This window comes from Poecilia reticulata, chromosome 15 (genome assembly GCF_904066995.2).
Source record: "Poecilia reticulata chromosome 15, P_reticulata-male-v2, whole genome shotgun sequence".
In the NCBI taxonomy this organism is placed as follows: domain Eukaryota; kingdom Metazoa; phylum Chordata; class Actinopteri; order Cyprinodontiformes; family Poeciliidae; genus Poecilia; species Poecilia reticulata.
In genome coordinates, this window is record NC_088844.1 from 24,644,173 (window position 1) to 24,663,347 (window position 19,175).

The window sequence follows — 19,175 nt, forward strand, 5'->3', positions numbered from 1 at the left end:
TAAAGATCTGTTATTACTGTACCAACCGTCTAGACCCCTCAGATCTTCTGGTTCTGGTCTGCTCTGCATCCCCAGAACCAGAACCAGACGAGGAGAAGCAGCATTCAGTTTCTATGCACCACAGATTTGGAACAAACTTCCAGAAAACTGTAAAACAGCTGAAACACTGGGTGCCTTTAAATCTCAACTTAAAACTCACCTGTTTAGAGTTGCTTATGGCTAAATTAGAGTTAGAGTGCCGGTTTTGATGTCTTCCATCTTTTTATGTCTTTAATGTTTTAATTTCTTCTTCTTTCTTTTCGACGTTTTAATGATGTAATGCTTTTTGTTTTTTATTTTTATTTTTTTTATCTCTTTCTCACTGATTATTTCTGTTTTTATTTTAATTATGTAAAGCACTTTGAAATGCCTTGCTGCTGAAATGTACTATACAAATAAAATTTGATTTGATTGAGTAAACTAGGACAGTTTTTGGTCTTTAGCTATAATGGATTACCTTCTTTCCCAGAGGTAAATTAATAAGATTAGACATTATCTTATTATTTTATTTGAAAGAACAAAAATTTAATGTGGTTTTTACATCTATATTTTTTGCCAGTTCAGCAAGTATCAGAATAAAAATTATACAATGATACATTTTCAAAGGAGGCTGTCATAAACATGTTTTTGTTTTCGTTGTTGTGTTTTTTTATCACCACTGGTGTTTTACCTGGTCTGGACACACAAATGGATACACAAACATATTGAAACTACTGTGTGCAGTATAACCTTCCGGTCAGAACTCACTGGTCTCAAAAAACATTTCTCAACATGACAGAAACAGATGTAAAGAGGAATTATTGTTTCAGTTTGGATTTTCTTTGGATGCTTCAGTGCCCTGTGGCACTACACCACACTACTTTTCTATGTTCTCTTTCATCCTGGGAACACACTTGCAGAATACACAAAAAGGTGAAACCAGAGAAAAACATGTTTAATGTTTTCACTCGAAATGTCTGAAAGTGGGGGTTCTTAAATTTTACACTTTGTGATTTTTTTTTTTTTTATATCTCATCTTGTTTTTATTACAAAAACAGTTCTGTGTGTGTTTCTGCAGTGAAAATATTAGGGACAGTTTTATTGAGATGTTTGAGTATGCGTACTCTTTTTGTTCAAATTTAATGTCAGAAGAAAAGCTATTTTTAAAAGGCACAGGAAAAAGACGTTTCCTGGTTTATCTTTCCACCGAAGTTTTCTGTCTTCTGTAGATATTTTTCATAGATTTGTGTCCTCCTCTTGCTCTGTTTTATAACGTGCTTATTCAAAAATGACCTGAATTTTTGTGTGGAATAACAAGTCACATTACCAGCAGTGAACTCCAAGATAAGAAAATAACTGGGTCATAGACAGAATGTTATTCGCATTAAAATTGACTTCCGGTGTAACATTAGGCCCAATAACTTTGTTTTAGTTTAGGTTAGTTTTGTACATTCCACCTTTTACATCGGACGACTCATGGGCCTTTTTTGAGCTCTGGATTAAAATCTTTTGAGATGTGGTGAGATGGGGATTGGCAAGAAATTTGACAAAGCAAATCAAGATGTTTTTTTTAGATTCATGTGGTTCAAAGAGATTTACAGAAGTAAAACAAAAAAAACAGTTAAAAAAAATAGACAGGAAATACATAAGAAATGTATAATGAAAATCCATTCAACCAAATGAACTCACCATCCTTATTAGACAGACTTTGTATATTGCATGTTCACACAAGTAGTAAACATGCTGGTTAAATGGCATCTAGACTTGGTGAAAACAACTAGCTAATGTTCAAACCAAACATCAGAATGGGTAAGAGTAACTTTGATGGTTTCTTGTGCCAGACAGAGTATTTCAGAAGCATCTGATCTCCTGGGATTTTTACAGTGCATGTTATTTCAGGTTTACAGAGAACTCTCTGAAAATAAGTCTTTGTTTCATTTGTGCTACAAAGGGTTAAGGCCTTCTAAAAGCAAAAATCCCTCTAACCTGGTACGAGAAAGGTCCAATTAATGAAGTGGCCAGTGAGTATGTAAAGCTGCAATGCTGAGGTGGAATGCATGGGAAATTAAATATAACAGCCTGTCATGGATTGCATCTAAGCTGTGCTTTATGCCTGCAAAGTAACACACAAATATTGTGCTGATGATTGCAGTTTGGTATATTGTGCAGATCTACCTGAGCACATTCAGCTAACAGCATGACTGCGAAGCTGTCTGCAGAAATAACAGACTTCTGTAATAAATGCCTATTAATTGTTGTGCTCCCGCAAAGCATTTTGCAATATTCTGTGTTTCTTATTTGAACATCTTTCATTGCAGTGTCCTCAAGGCTTACGGCTCCAAATATATTTTTACAGCCATCTGCGCCAGTTGGTTATTCTTAATCGCTGCACTGTGTGTTTTAGTGCGTGTGTGTGTGTGTGTGTACTTTTCTCTGTGTGTTTGTGATTTCACCCGCGCTACGTACTGCTATGGATAAAGCGAATCATCAGCTACAGTTGGCTCAGGCGCTTGCCTCTGTGGTATACACCACAATGCCAACATAAATGGCAGTGGAGGAGTCTAAATGTCAGTCATGCACACAGACACACACATCCAGAGTTTTGAGGGATAAGACTTAATGCGGTAGCATGGGCCCGTTGGCACGGACTGCTAGCCAGTCTGGTATGTGGTCTAGGGTGAGTGGGGAGGTGCTGGCTGGGCTGACACCACCAGACGTGACATACTGTGCTCTCCTCTCTCCTTTACTGTCTGTTTGAGATGTGCTTTCATCCATGTCCACAGGCTGCCTTGTAATAACTGTGAATTACTTACGTGATGATTTAAGTTGTTTGGAAAATTTTCACAAAAGGAACTTGAACAAACAAGTGGTGACTCGCAAAAGGTTTCAGATTTTCTTAAAACCCCACATAAATTTAAAGAAGCAATTTTAAGTATATTTAACCTGGATGGTAAGTTCCTAAATGGTGTCTATGCCTAATGAATCCTTTTTAATATTTCTAGGAACATTGTTCTTAGATATGAATGATATCAAGTTTGAAGTTTTGGTTAATAACACCTTGAAATCAAGGCAGGATAAACTGCCTTTAAATGTAAGAATACATGGGAAGCTCTTGAAACATTTTTTTTAAATAGACAGAAATCAAAAGGGTAAACAGTCAGAAGGAATATTTTAGATTAGGATTGTTTGTCAGAAAACACTAATACAAACATTTTACACAAACAACGTAACAGTTGTCGTAGAGACAGTCATTGGCTCCCTTCATAAGGAGGATTCACTGCAATAAAGGTTGTGGCTGAAGAAGTTGGCATTTCATAGAGAGCTGTATCCAACCATAATGATGGGAAATGTATTGAAAGGAAAAATGCTACAAAGAAATGTGTACAAGCAACAAGAACATTAGATCATGTTTAAGTGAAGCCCATTTAAGAGTCCAATGGACTTTCACAACAAATGATGGACTCAGTGAAGACACACTGCACAGACGTATCCAGAGCAAACATTTGTAGACAGAGAAAGAAAGAGAGACAGAGTTCAACTTTCTGAATTTAAATACTGAACTAAATTAACTGATCTGTAATATTACACTTCATTGATATAAAGATAGAATACAGAGGCTTTTATAGGAGGATTTTAAAGTGAATTGTGACAAAGAATAAACCTCGTGTTTTTAGAGGTTTGACTTACACAATGCCTACAATAGTGAGCTTAGTTTCTTCGCCTGAAACAAATTGGCTGAATCAAAGCAGCCAAAAAGCCAATGATCCTTGTGGCTGTCATTGAATGACAAAACTCACTGAATTCTCTTTGCCTTGTATGAAGACCCCTGTTTTTCAGATAACATAGGTGTTTTAGAGAACTGCGGCATCTGGCAAAAGCGAACATTACCCACACCATTTAATGCATGTGCCTGTTTATCCAAGGTCTTTTCTGCCCCTACATTCAAGATTAGCCTGGTGGGCCATGCAAGATGCCAGACTCAGCTGGTTTGGCGGATCTCCCAGCTTGGCCAACAGACAACAAACAGTTCCACCAATTGACTAGAGACAGAGGAGGGAGAGAAGTGAATGCGTAGTGCGACATATGAAAGGGAGGCAGAAGACAGAGCAGCAGAGGTAAGCAAGAGAGCAGCACAGAGATAACAGGTGTACGTGATATATACAGGACTTTGTCAAAGTATTTACACCTCGTTAAACCTTTTCACGTTTAATCATATTACAACCGCAAACATCAATGGATTTTATTTGGATTTTATGTGATGTTGTAGAATGACACAAAGTAGCACAAATGTCCAAATCAAAGGGCAAGATTCCTGTTTTTCAAACTTTCATGACATGCATTTATGCTTCCTCCCACTGAATCAACACTTTGTAGAGTTTTTCACCACAATTACAGCTGGAAGTCTTTTGAGCTCTGATCCAACAGCTTTGCACATCTGCAGACTGACCTTGCAAGGATAAGTGGGATAGATGGACGATGCACAGTTAAGTGATAAAGCTACGATCATCATGTCTTCTTCTGCCATGTTCCGTTTTTTGGTCAAAATATGGATTTTATACGTAGTGGTCACACTGAAGATCACATTTGGACAATGTCAAACCGTACAGAACTGTTTTTTAGTGCTTTCTAGTGTGGCTCCCTCCTAGTAGACCTCACACACAAATTCCTAATCAATCTTCAGCTGTGAACAATGGTTTTATCTGATGCATAGCTAAAATAACTGAGGAGAAACAATAACCATTTTACTGCATTTAATATGACTGGTGTCAAAGTATGTGAAATTTTGATGTTTTGACAGTAAGCTTTATTAAAACATGTCATTTCTTCTCTCACACCATTTCCATTCTACATCATATTTGTTTTAACAGTGCAATATGTGTTGTAAATCTTGCTCAGACATCTCCGGAGCCCTAAGCGGTTACTGTCACTGTGGACCAACGTTTAAACCTTTAAAAGTGCAGCCATATGGGCACTGTCCTTGCTGAAAGAAAAAAAAAAATCTGAATTATTTGGCCGTTTGGGTTTGAGGGCACAACATTTCAGCTTCCAGAGCAGGAAATTAGGGACTAACTTATTCTGACACCAGAGGAAGCATTTGTTTCAGAGTCACCCTGTTGAGGTGGAGGGATTTGGACCCCAGGGAGGCATTAATGCCATCGCCTTCAAATTTCACCTCTCGCCTCACTGCCCATGAGGCTCACTGCCTAAAAATGACAGCCCAGTTAAATCCAAGCCAATAGTATAAACAAGTAAATGACAAAACAGTGAAACAGGCCTTGTGATTATTATTCATTAGGTTAAGCGACAAATAGTAAAGATTATTCGAAGGCAGAAACTTTGTTAGGAATTCTTTTCAGTAGTCTTTGAAAAGAATCAGACACAACTGATTTGTTCTCTTCTTGTTGCTCTAAGTTGTTTGCATCTGCCAGTATGGAAATGTATAAAAAGTCATTATATGGATCGTGGCTGTGCAGACAGGCTTCCACAAGGCACCTCATGAAAGTCTAGAGCTGTGCCAAATTTAAGAAGTGCAATGCAAACAACTGAACCCAGCATTTGTTTTGCAAATAAACTATCCATAAAAGCCTAAAACAATCACTGTCCAGCGGTAGAAGTGGGTGATCACTTTTCCAAAGCCTCTTGCTGTTCTGCTAGCTCTATCTCTGTGCCACATCACAGGTAGTTGATTATTAACTAACCTTTAGTTAGTTACTTTTATGAACTTTTTTTAAATGTATGCTTGGGAATAGTTTTCATGCATCATGTTTTTTATTTTTACTTCGAAGTAACACTACTCTTACTTGGGTATTATTTCTGGAGGTCAAATGAAAATACTGTATATACTGTCAAAGATTGATTATTATTATTATTATTATTATTATTATTATTATTATTATAAGTAGTAGTAGTATTAAAATACCAGAACAATGCATATATAACTTAATATTGTTTTGTCCTACTATATGATTTTCGAAATATTAAACCAGCGGTTATGATCAGTACACAGTAAAACCAGTTCCTTGACAAGTTCCAGTTTGTTCTTGCTTTGCAGAAACTCTGGTATTATTCACTTCAGCTTTGTAAACGTGAACATTTTGAACACAATGCAGTAAAACAAAGTCTTCACTTTACCTTTCTGACATTGGGACTGGTCTCATCTGCTTTTGTGTTAACACTTAAAAACTTACAGGCTCCACCTTTTGATGTTTTGATTCCAATGGGGAAAAATTAAAAACTCAACAAACACGATTCCATTTAAAATCCTTCATAGAACAGATCATTTTAATTCCATTACACCGAGTTCCCCTAGAAGCGGCCCAAGCTGAATGTGTATGTGTGTGCATACCTCCACATCCTTTCTTTAATTCTTCCCTCTTCTCATTGAAGTTAAATGTCTTGATTTGTAACGTGTGTGTGCGCATGTGTTGGTGTGTGTGCTGAAGATTTCCTCAGTACTCAGCAGGGGGCTGTTCCATTAAAGTTGGCGAGAGGTTTTTAGAGGGCTCCTGTTCACCCTGTGCTCGTTTGGTTCTTGATCTCTCAACGAACACTTGCGCCACATAAAACAAATGGCTCAGTTCTCTACTGCCTGCTGAGCATACGGAGACGACTAGGTGAGAGAAAATTAAAACACATACTCCCCAGGCTGTCACAGATACCAGACTTCAGAGGGAAAAGTTTTTTTTTAACTTTATGGTGTAAAATTAGAGCAATGATAAAAGGGAAATCATGGGTTATGTTCAAATGAGTGTGTGAGTTAAGGTGTAACGGCTAATAAAAAGTTTAGCGAGATGTATGTAATATATTTTTGAGAGAAAGGTTGCATTTTTTGACTTGATGCTTTACTTAAAAGTCGCTTTATAAGCTAATTTAAAGTTGTTTCAGGCCTCACATATTTTGTAAATAATTGTGGCTGTCGTAATGCTTCAAACTTGCACAATCAAACAATGAGAAAAAGTACAGCAAATACTCTTATACATTTGCATAAAAAACACCTTGTAGATCCTTGATCACGTTTGCTGACCTTTGGTTGATGTAGATCTGCAAACTATAACTTCTGTAGTTTTCTTTCAAAAGAAGAAACCGTGATAAAAGCCAGATTTGTGGAGTATATGACAAATTGTTCTTGTTGGATTCACTCCTCCCATTCCACTAGGGGGCTCTATAGTTGCTTTGTGTTGGTACGTGAATTAATGTGTAGAAGAAGAAAACGAACGGCGGACCAGTAGTGTAGTTAGTCTGCCGTTAGCTTAAACTAACAAGCCGAACCTGCCATAAAATCACATTTTACTCATGTTCATGAGTGTTGCCCAACATGGTGAGTTATATTAATGCTGTAAAACTGTAGGAGATACGTATTTATCTGTTCTAAACGTGCGCTTGGTGAATTTGCTAGCGCTAATTAGCCAATGCTAGCTGTTGTTTGCTGCACTGTGATATATGAATGCCGACGTTTATTATATTACAAAGTGTTCTAAGAGTAAACTTTGCTTTATAACCGGTTTAACCCAATTAGTGCTACATTGATTAGCACTCCCTTTGCTCAACCTCTCAGTTTATCTAAGTAATCTCAATAAAATATAGTTTGTAGTTTTCATCTGAAAAGTTTCATCAAGTCTGAATATTTGTTTCAAGAGTCTGTGCTCATTTAATCCAAACAAAATAGGGTAGTAGTATTTTTTGTTTTGCATATATTAGCTCAATTAGTGCTAACATACATGCCTCATCATCTGCTGTCAGTATACCTTCCTCCCTTCAACCAGATGGGCCTCCTTCTCTCACCTGGAGCAGCATTGTGTTGTTCCTTCTCTGTGTTCACATTATCTTCAGTTCTGAGTTTCACCTCTGGGCTGAATTTGAGTCTCTGCACAGGTGAGATGGGTCAGTTGCAACCCCAGATGCCAGAAGCACATCGTGCATGCTGATGTTTCCAACAAATCATCGTCATGCATTTGAAGGTGAAGTGACACTTGCCTCTTTGAGGTGGTGTCAGCTCACTTCTGCAGGAATAGGTTTGGACATCCCGCGTCTGTATTTACGCTAAAACTGACAGGTGTGTTTGGATGATGTCGCAGTGTCCATACTTTTCTTTTTAAACTGGCTTCATACTTAACCCGGGCTTGTCATTGCAATTGCTCGTAGCAGGTCTTGCATGTTTTGGAGCACTTTTTATGTTGGGTCTGTGTACGTGTGAGAGTGTGTGTTGACACTGCTTGCTGTCAAAGGTGATTTGAGGCCAGTTCAGTCACTGTCAGGGCTGAGGCCAAGTGGATTGTAGGGCGTCTGTGTTTATCAGCTCTGTTAGAGGCTGTCATCTAACAGGCTCAGAGCAGATCAACGGGGACTGATCATCACCTCCTCCAGCAGGTAAAGAACATTTAAGTGACGGGAAAGGACCTTCAACTGACTGGAAATAAAAAGATCCAAACTATTGGCCACTCCCACAAAACCCTCAAATTTGACAAAGATGCAGGTAAAAAGATGCTAAGCACTTCTAGATCCAAGCAGTCACTTTGCTTTGGTACAATATTCCTACGAAAACTGGCACTGGTAGGGATCATCTGTACGTATACTCCTTTTGCTAGATGGAATAACGGAATGATAACGGACCCGATTGTTAGTGTGACCACAGGTCAATAAGAAAGCAGTTTGATGAGAGTCAGCTGTTATCCAAGCTGAGGAATGTTTGCTGGAAACACACGAGACTCAGGTCAATTCCATTAGAGTTGAAGCAATGAGAAAAGTAAGGCTTGTTGTACTGTGTTTGGTGTACAGTGATAAAAGGTGATCCTCTCATTGGACCCCCTCCAGTGAAAGACTCCACATATATTTCCTATCATAATTTTAACAATTAAACGTAAAGTGTTGACTGTCACTCAAGCAGAAGCCAACAACAAATTATTTAGCAGTTCACAACACTCAGGCTTCAGATATGTACCCAGAAGATTAGGCTGTTCATTTCCCAGGTAAATTATGATTCAGCCTGAAATATGCACAATGGATAGTGAACAAAAAATGTAATGATGATTCGTTGAAAAAAGATTCATCCAAATTTCTCAATAGACTCGTAGGTCTAAGAATTTCTCTTTATTAACATTACAAGACATAAAAGGGCTGGATGCTCTTCATTGAAGTTAGAATGACATTACAAGTGTTTCAATTGTTTATGAAAATACCCAATTATTTTCGCACAAAATAAAACCTCATCAGAAGGGATTCTTTCCTATTTTCTTCTAAATCTGTCTAGTATTTCTTTCATTAGTGAATTTCAAAGTAGCTAGAACATACACATGAAAACAAATGTAGCCCGAATTACATGAGTCGTCTTTAAAAGCTAAATTATCAATATTAAATTCTTAAATGCATGAACAGTTAGTCTTTGAACTGATTCACAAGCGCAACAAAAGTTTTATGACAGAGGCTGATGGATCTGGGGATTTAAGCCATTCCACAAGTGAGTGCTTTGTGTTAAAGCAAACATCTGTTCATTGTTTTCTTTTAGTGAGCTCACCCACCGGACAGAATTAGCCTGGAAAAACATGCCCATCACATATTTTTTTTCTCTGAATGTTCTGGCTTTCAGACTATCAAAAGAATAGCCTAAACACAAGGCAGCATTATCCCACTGCTTGGGTGGTGGTGTTCTAACTGGGAGTTCACCCTGAACTGTGCTGAAGTAACACCTGAGAAGGCAGCTTCACCCAACCTGACCTCATTATGCTCATCGATGTGAGGAAGATCTAAAATGCTGCAAATTGCTGATATTTTTAAGAATGTACTGTATGCATGTTTGCAAAAGAGTAAACATGAAATGCTTTGCAGTATGTTGCTGAACTTAGAAGTTAGAACTGCTTTTAGATTGTGGACGTCTTTCCTTTTTGATGTACACATAATCAGTCAATAACAGCTCAATAACTATATGATTACTCGGGCGAGTGTGTATAAGAGGTAAGTAGGCAGATGAAAATGGGGCCGGAGTGGTTCGAAATGTGGAAGGATGGATTTGATGTAGAGTTGAGGTCAAGATAATGAGTGTGGACAGGTCCAGAGGAGCAGACCGCCAAGCCGTGAGTTCCACCACTAATAGGATTAAGAGGGATGGGATTCCCCCTGGAGGACCGGACGCACTCACACCAGAGAGAGATGGAAGGAACGACATCTCTGCCTCTACTGGCAACACACCCGCAGGACTGGGTTTGAGCGTGTAGGAGTGTGTGTGCTTGTGTTTGTTGTTCTTCAAAACGGAGAATGTTTCTAAGATTTTTTTTTTTTTTAAATATAGATGAAGGTGTCTTAGAGGTTCTGCAGTATTATTTGCTTTTCAGTTGTTACTATGAAGAGGAATGTATTTTTGTTCTCGTATAAGGAATGAATTATTAATATATGTTTGCTGATTTGGTATCGGTTACCTGCCAGCTAAAGAGAAACTAACTCTATGATCTAGTGCAGTTGTTCACTAACTTAACCTACCTACTGCCTTTCTGCACCTGCTACTTCTGTTCAGTTTCCACATTGTCCCTGTTCCTTCACACAGCAATCTTTTGTCTTTGACCCACTTGCAATTAAAGTTGAATTAGGAATAAATGCCTAAAGTTTACTGACTCGCTCATTTACTATAATCACACTGTTATGTAGCAGCCTTTCATTTCAATGGAATCCAAAGACCTTGATTTAAGTTAATAAATCTCCATCATTGCCTTTCTGTTATTTAAACTGCGTATCTGGATTCTGGTGTTTGGGTGTTTTTGTGTGACATCTTTTCCTGGACAGGTGATATTGCCTGGACGGCGTTGCTATTCGGTTCAGTCTGGCCTACTTTCTGAGTAATTTAGGAGGCAAAGTGAGAAGGATTGTTTGCTTTTTTTCAGCAAGCTATCAATGCATCAATAGCATCTTATCCAATAGAAAGACTCAGTGATTCTTTTTAGTTTTGCACAACTGTGAGGCACAGATTAAAGATTTTTAATATTTAAAAGCTGCAAAAAGATCAGCTCACTGCCATGAATATTGGCAAGGAGTGTCTTTAAGAAATTATAAGTTTTAAGCCTGGAAAATAAATTCTGTCTGCCACTTCCTTTCATTATCTCTTCCACCACTGTCTGGCCTGTGGGTTAACATGTATTGACCTTTGGTTCAATGGCTCATGGCCACTGAATGATGGAATTGGAGCCTTTAATGCAAACTCTAAACTATATTCAAACCACTATAAAGTGTATAAACATTTACATTTGGTTGTCGAACTGATTGAAATGTCTGTATTTTGCAAGTTTTGTTATATAGAAACCTTGTAGAATTAATGTCATAATTTATTAAACAGATCAGGCAGCATACTTTACATTGTATTAAGATTGGGATTAAGTTGTTTTACTAAAATGTAATGTTCTTTTTTCCTATTCTTGAATTAGGTATTTTCTTGCTAAATTAACTATCTGTTATAGGGAGCAATTCCATCATTGCATCCTCTATTCAGCCATCCCTCACCGTTTATAAATCTTACAGTTTTTTTGCCTCCAACTCTTCCAAATTATAAAAACATGGGAGCAACACAATCACTTCCTTTTATTCTTGTTGTCCCCCTCCAGAAGAAAAGAAGAGGAGACACAGAAGTCTGAGTGATGGCAAGTGATGGTGACACAAAGTGCTGCCTGGAAGACTCTTCACAACTCTGCCTGCAAGATCTCGGCCAATGGGAAGCAAAGAGGTCAACATAGCATTCATCTCCCCTCTTTCCCTTCCTAAACGTGGACATCCTGTTAATGTAGACTTTAATCTTTAGTATCTTTTGCCACAATCAAGTCTCAAGCCCTAACAACTCAAACAATTATCAAATTCACAACATTTAGGTCACTTCTAATTCTGCATTGTGGAAGAAAGAATCCCAAACCTTTATTTATAGGCCTAAATTACCACATGAACATTTTACAGTGTGCCTGTTAAAACCATTGGTCCTGCTGTGTTGCTGTATTTTCTCATGCTATGATCAGCCATGATAGACTGCTGGCACTCATAAATGATTAATAATGTCATTAACTGTGCTTAAAAGTAGACCTAAGACTAAGGAGTCGCTACAAAGTGCCAAAACCCCAGTTTGCCTATTAGATTTAGCCACCTTGTTGTAGACACCACAGCAGAACCAAAGTGGTCTAGTGGATCCCATTCCAAAACGGATCAGCATTGTTTTGAGAGCAAAATGTAAACCAGCACACTCTTCAACAGGTGGTCACACATTATGCCTGATCTTTGCATATTCCTAAAGTGAACCCACCCTGAAGGAGAAGGGATACTTCCTCTGACAATGATAGGTTTCATCCAACATCCACGGCTTAGTCTAGCAACCCCATGTAGGAAACAATTTCCTGACACTTCAGTCCTAAATCTTGCTCTTTTGGTCCTAATCCATATCTCATGGCCACAAGTGAGAGTTGGAAATGTCAATGGACTCATAAATTGGGAGCTGAAGTAAAAGGCAAAACTTTTTCTTCTGATCCACATCAGTTCTTTCTGTAGGAGTCTTGTCAATGCAGTTGATTCAGTTTAACATGCTGCTTCTCAGTGCTTGATGCATCACCTACATTTTTCACTGCGGACCAAGAGGACATGTGTTGTTTTTCAAGTGTAACCCCAATGATCGCAGACGCACACAGAGTCAAGCCAACACATCCTCTTGCATGCCCAGTTCAAATGATCCCCCACCCTCCAGTTCAGTACTTAGAAAACATATGTTGGGTGCCGCGTCTCTGCGCAATGGGGCCAGTGGGACTGAGGCCCTTGCTTGCTTGACTTGTCTGCTTATTTTATGACCAGAGCCAGTTGGACAGGACTGACGGATGATCCCCTGAAGCTTGGACTGGGCAGAAGGCAGCGAGGGGTATTAGTGGTGGGAGTTGAGATAGGTGAAGGCAGGCAGGGGGTTGCATTCAGTTGTGGGCAATTAGAGAGAAAATGTGTCTGTGTTTGTTGTGTTGTGGAGGAGACACAGGGAGACTTTTCCTAATCCATTATCACCAAGCTTTGCTCCAGGTAGTGTTATGTCGGCACACTGAACGGCGAGCGTGTCAAGATGTGACAGATTGGGTGTGTGCAGAGCGCATTTGAGCACGCGTGTGCGAGTTATCCACGGATGTGTCTGATGCGCCGTAATTGCTGCCCTTTCAGTTAACGGTGAGAGATTGCATTAACAGGCGAAATTCAGTTAAGTCTGCTTACAGTTTGTCTCTTCTCCAACCAAACTTTAGTTTTCCTTCAAGCGACTTTAAATAAATGGGGATCCGATAGCTCAGCGGAAAGAGAGGGAAAAAAAGCATTTAGTTGACTAAATATGTTCTAAGACATTAACAGGAACTTTATTTATGATGTAGTTGTAGTTCCAGCTAACTCCTTCATGTAATGTTAGGGTTCAAGGAAAACTTGGGCAAGTGTGATAAGCTGATCCCAGATACAACAGGCACTCCCAATGTCGAATAGACAAGAAGAAAGTTGCTTGAATGACCCAACATGCCAAAAAAAAAAAGAAAAAGTTCTCGAAAACAATTTAGGCGAAAGTCTGTTAAAGTGTAAAACAAATGATATCTAGAAATGTTTGAAACATTTGAAAAAATAAAATCTACCCCAGTTTTAAACAATTTGAATGTTACATAAGACCACTGAAAAATATTTTCAATACAGAATTATGGGATGAATGAAAAGTATATATAATAGCTGTTTTACTGCTTTTATTCTCATATACTACATTTTACAAACGAGCCTCAATGGAATGCACATCCTAATACAACTGTAGTTTTACATGCAAGAGTTCTCTGCTTTCGCAAGGTTTTTTGTAGAGAAGAAAGTGCTGCTGCCAGGGTGTTTCTGTTCTTATTCATCTTTCCTTTTTGGAGTCTAACATTCTCTGTTTATCTCCTATTTTTTCATTTTACTTTTGCTTGTTTTCTGTCTCCCACTGAGCAAACTTCGACGTATCGTTCTAATGTCGTTCTCATCATTGATCTGACTCAGCAGCTCCAGGAGCTGCATCGTGCTTAAAAAGCGTCAAGTTTGTAAATCTTGTGTTTGATCATATTTGATAGTTTGACTTCTGCGACCCATGGTATTGTTTTGAGCTGTCACACTGCCACTTGAATCATTGCTGAAAACTCAAGCGCCAGTTTTGAGATATTACTTTCACTGTGTTCTGAATATAAGCTCCAGCAGAAAGACACAAACAGAACAAAAGTTTGTCTTTTTTATCTAATAATTTACCAGTCATTGTCATGAATATGCTGTGATATACTTTCCAACCTAAGATTTGAATCTCTATGTGCCTTCTTTTCAGTAGTTATAAGATTTTATATGCTGCTCAGTAATAAACTTCTTATGATTTTGAAAACGTCCCTTTTCTAACTTTTGGGGACATGATAAGAGATTTGAATAAACTCTTAGATTCACATTCTTAGGCTAAGTCAAACTGACACTTAAAGCAGAGCTGAAATCTCAGATACATTCTACAGTTAAACATCATGCCAGCTTAAAAATGATTTTAAAAAATTAGCTAAAAGCAGAATTTAAAAATAAAATCTCATATATAACTTTTTAATGCTTCATGTTGTCCTTGATAATTTGGGTCTCATGTAATTTCCAAACCTTTGCTTAATGGTAAACTGCCTTTTCCTCCGTTTTTCCCCCTTTGAACCTGAGCCAGTGTGTGCTCTGCAGCAGGTTTAAACACATGGTTTGCTTTGCATCATTGTAATGGTGGATTTGAATCAATAAATACCCAATTTACATAACAGTTCTTATAAGAGTCTCATGTGAGTAAGTGTACTTTTGGTTGAATTTGTTATGTCATAGTTGTAGCTTTTTAAAGGAAGTAGACCGATAACATGTTATGTAATTAGGTCAGTTATTCAAAGCAATAACCATATGAGTTTCCCATAAGTAATAAAATAGTCCATTGTGGCCCATATATGTCACAAGGAAGATTTTGCCTTCATTGATTAGCATCCAGACGTATTTCTTTACGTTTTTAATTTGTAAACATACACACACCAGCGGTAGCCTTAGTTTATTGCACTCTACAGGTTTTTTTATTTTTCTGTCTGTAAACTTTACATTTTTGCAACCAGTAAGCATTAATACTTGCACATAGGACTTAAATGATGCCAAACATTTACCGTCATCTAAATTACACATGTTCACACTTTCGCCCTGCATTGACCAAACAGCCACTCTTTTCAGTTCTCGGCCTTCAGAAGGTATTTTTTTCTCTCTCTCCATGCCTCATCAGGCCCTATTGCAGAGGGCAGACAGTAGCTAATAATAGGTATTGACTGGTTCAACGTGGGATGAGCAAGGTTCAACCATTGGATCTCCAAATACGCCCGGGGGTCACTCACACAGCAAACACGTCTCTCCGGACCTGACTGAAAGAGAAGGCATTTTAAACTTTCATGACTTCTCTGAAATCGCGGCTGTTTCGCCTTTCAGGCCTTAACTCTTTGTACTCAAAGTGCTCTGCCCGATCAATATCCGAGGAGGAGAGGGAAGAGCGGAGAAGAGGCGAGGATGGAGAAGAGAGGGAAGGAGAGCGATGGGATAAAATCCAGATGTCTTTATTTCACTGGCTAAAACTGAAATGCGCAGCGCACATGTGGACCTGTGTTTTTGCAGTCACTCAAGCTGTGAGCTGTGTGTGTATGGCCACAAACACACATCAATGGTCATTTGGACGTAGCAGGCCGGATCACACACACGTACATGTACAGAGTTAAAATGGTCATATTGGGAGAATATGTTTACTCTAAAATCATGACAGGAACATTTAAAGGGTGCATTTAGTTTATAAATCAACTTCTCGGTTATTTCTACTGGTCACTTTCTTCGTGAAGTTACAGCGTTGTTGATGCTGTTTGTCAACTAAGGCTGGAAGTGGATACAGGATGTCTTAGTTTTTAACATAAAACGCAGTCCATACCTAGTGAAGATGTGAAAAACTCTTAAATATTTTTTTGCATTATCCTTAAAATCATAACTTATGTTATAGTCCTAATAAAATTGCATGTAACAATACATTTAAATTCTAATTTCTATTCTGTAGGAAAGGGATGTTCAACTGCAGGCCTGATGGCCAGTGTCCTGCAACCTCTGGACACGTCTCTGCTTCAACACACCTGAGTTTCCTAACGAGGTCTTTAGCAGGAGTCTGGATAACTTGACTGCATACTGAAGAGGCAATCCAGCCATTTCATTCAGGTCTGCTGGACCAGGGATAAATCTAAAAGCTGCAGGAAACCAGAGGTGAACATCCCTGATCTAGGAGAAAGAAAGAAAGACTTATTGAAACTTTGTTTTGATGGAATCTAACAGTATTTCATTTAAAATCTCCTTGATTCCAATCCTTGGACATTCAGACCAGCGTGAAGAAGTAAAATATAGATTCTAAAATTTATTCAGTTATATTCATTTTGGAGGAATTGGTAAGGGTGCCTGTAAGGTGATAGTGAGTATTTCTTGGTATGATTTTTCTTTTAAACTTATTAAATTTATGCAATATAAAAGTTAATTTTGCTTAACTTTTGGACAATATTCTAGTAAAATAAAAAAAATTATAATTTATTATTCCTGCACACATCTGTTTATAAGAGTGAAATGTTCACACATTGAATTGAATTATTTAATAATTATGGTAATCAATTTGATCAGTCTGAAAAACTAAACGGAAAGAATTTTTTTTTTTTCATAACAGGGCCACTAACCTGCTTCGGTGCAAAAGTTTAAAAAGTAAAAAGTGTACATTTGTTTTTAAAAGCCCACTTTTCACTGAAACAAAAAAAAGTGAAAAGATGGGATATGATTATTTTTATCTAAAGCAGCAGGTGCACAAAAAAACAGAGAAAGAATTTGAACGAACCAGCTGAGCCGCTGTGATTGGCCCCCGGCTGTCATGGACACGATGAACAACCTCTGCGCTAACAGCGCGAGGCTCTGCTTCGATTTCTGAAGCCCCATTTCTATTTTAAAATGGTTCCCAGTTAGCTGAGTCACACGAGTCCCAGAACGGTTCCGTTGACTTTCCAGGGTGAAATAAACTGCAGGAACTTTGAAGAAAACTCCACATAGATGTGCACAATGCAGGGCATGTACATTTTGAGCATGTGTGAATATGTAATGCCTTCAGGTAAAGAGAGGTTTCCCCAAAATGTGATTGCAGCTGCTGCAGAGAGAGCGCTTAATACCCAATGCATTGGCACACAGGGGAGGATGTGTGTGTAAAGGGTACTGCAGCTGTGCCCTCTGCACATTTATAGAGCGAAGGAAAGTAATATTCTAACACAAAGTAAAAAACTAGACCAAGAAACTACTCAGTGGCACTCCAGCAATCAGCCACTACATTCACTACAAAAAACACCTAATACGTTTGTATTAATTGTTATTTTGTTTTTTGTTTTGTTTATTTTGCTGTTTGCTAATTACATGTTTATGTAATTTTTTTACTTTTTGCAAAAAATCAGAGCTTAACCTCAGGCTTGTTACAAATATATCACCATTTTACTCAGTAAGATGAGTTACATTTATATTATACATTTCATCCACACTGTACAGACAACAGCCTTAAGCACAGATTGAAGAAAACTGGGCTAAAGGAGTAAAATTATTTACCACTGATTGTTATAGATAGTGAAGACTAAAGCTTTAGGAATGACATTTGTAATATTTCAAATGCGCTTATGCATGTATTCCAGGGAGCTATAAAGTGATAATTTGCTGGAGTTCATATGGGTGTGCTCTATTTTGAAAAAAATCTAGATCTAGATGGGAACAAAATTCAGTTTGATTGGGTCAAAGGGGCCCTGCTATTATAATCCTAGTTAAGTGGATTGCCTCCTCGCTATAAGCTCTGATCACATGACATCCTTTCAGATGGGTCATTGTTGTAAGCCACTTCTAACTTGTGCTAAGAAGTGATATTCAATGTGTAATTACAGAACACCGAATATTTAAATTTTTTTTATATAATTTTTGTTATTTTTTACTTGTTTTAACTTTTGTTTAAAAGCTGTAATCATATAGTCAAATATGCCTCAAAATAGTAACGAATTCAGTTTTCTGTTTAAATTCTTCACATCACAGTGTGTGTGTGTGTGTGTGTGTGTGTGTGTGTGTGTGTGTGTGTGTGTGTGTGTGTGCGTGTGCGTGTGTGTGTGCGTGTGCGTGTGTGTGTGTGTTCACACTGCTTATGTCAAGAGTTTGGTTTTGGCCACTGGTCAACTCTGTGTTGCAGTTTGAAAAAAAAAAGGTCATAGCAGATAAACTTACTTGTTTAACAGATTAGAAAGACGTTCAAAGGTTTCAGTGGTCAAAAGAGTTTGAAGTTTGTTCTGCATAATTTCTTTGCTTGTAACAGCAAGAAAGGGCCGAAGGACAGAGAAGAAGGCAGCCATTGTTATCTTTTTACAACCTGCTAAGTGTACTCTGCAGTAAAACAGCCTTTTTAACTGTTGAACTTTGCTTTATAAACATGCTTTTAGGAAACTTTCTGTCAATTGCACTTCTTTTAAAGTACATTCAACTGTTTACGTAATGAAAATATTGAAATAAATCAACTTGCAACCGGATAAACTCTTACTTAGTACAAACTTTTGAGAGTGTATATTTGCATTTTATATTGAATTGTTGAATTGTTATGGTATTTATTATTAGATCTCAACTAAAAGGTTTAAAAACTTTCTGCACTTATGACTGAAATGGGCCCTATTTTAGTGGAGTCCCAGTACAGTGTTATGTCTAATATAAGACCTGGACATCTATACAAATTGCACAATTCACATTATGCTGAAATCTCAGGCCCCTGTGATGGACTGGTATTCTTTTCAGAGTGTATCTTTCCTCTTGCCCACTGGTTGCTGGAGGTAGGCACCAGCTCCCCAAGTATAGAATATTGTTGGAAAAATGAAAACTCAGGCTTGAGGCACAAGAAATAATGGCCTCATTTTTATTTTTGACATGTTAATGTTGGCAATTTATACCTATATTTCAACATTTATAAGCCACTGCTTACATTTTATGACAGTATACAATAAATACAAAAGTTGCCTGCACAAAAAAACCTAAACATGGAAATAAAATCCTGCATACGTGGGGTGCTTTTAATGCATCTGCAGAGGCCCTCCTGCACCCACTGC

General features: G+C 38.0%; 1 long non-coding RNA gene across 1 annotated transcript; it reads left to right on the forward strand.

Annotated features, from left to right (window-relative positions):
* Positions 1–7,186: 7,186 nt before the first annotated feature.
* Positions 7,187–18,589, forward strand: LOC103477301 (uncharacterized). The gene is made up of 3 exons (XR_535620.3): positions 7,187–7,336; positions 11,601–11,719; positions 16,091–18,589. It is a non-coding gene; the product is annotated as an uncharacterized LOC103477301 (long non-coding RNA).
* The last annotated feature ends 586 nt before the right edge of the window (positions 18,590–19,175 follow it).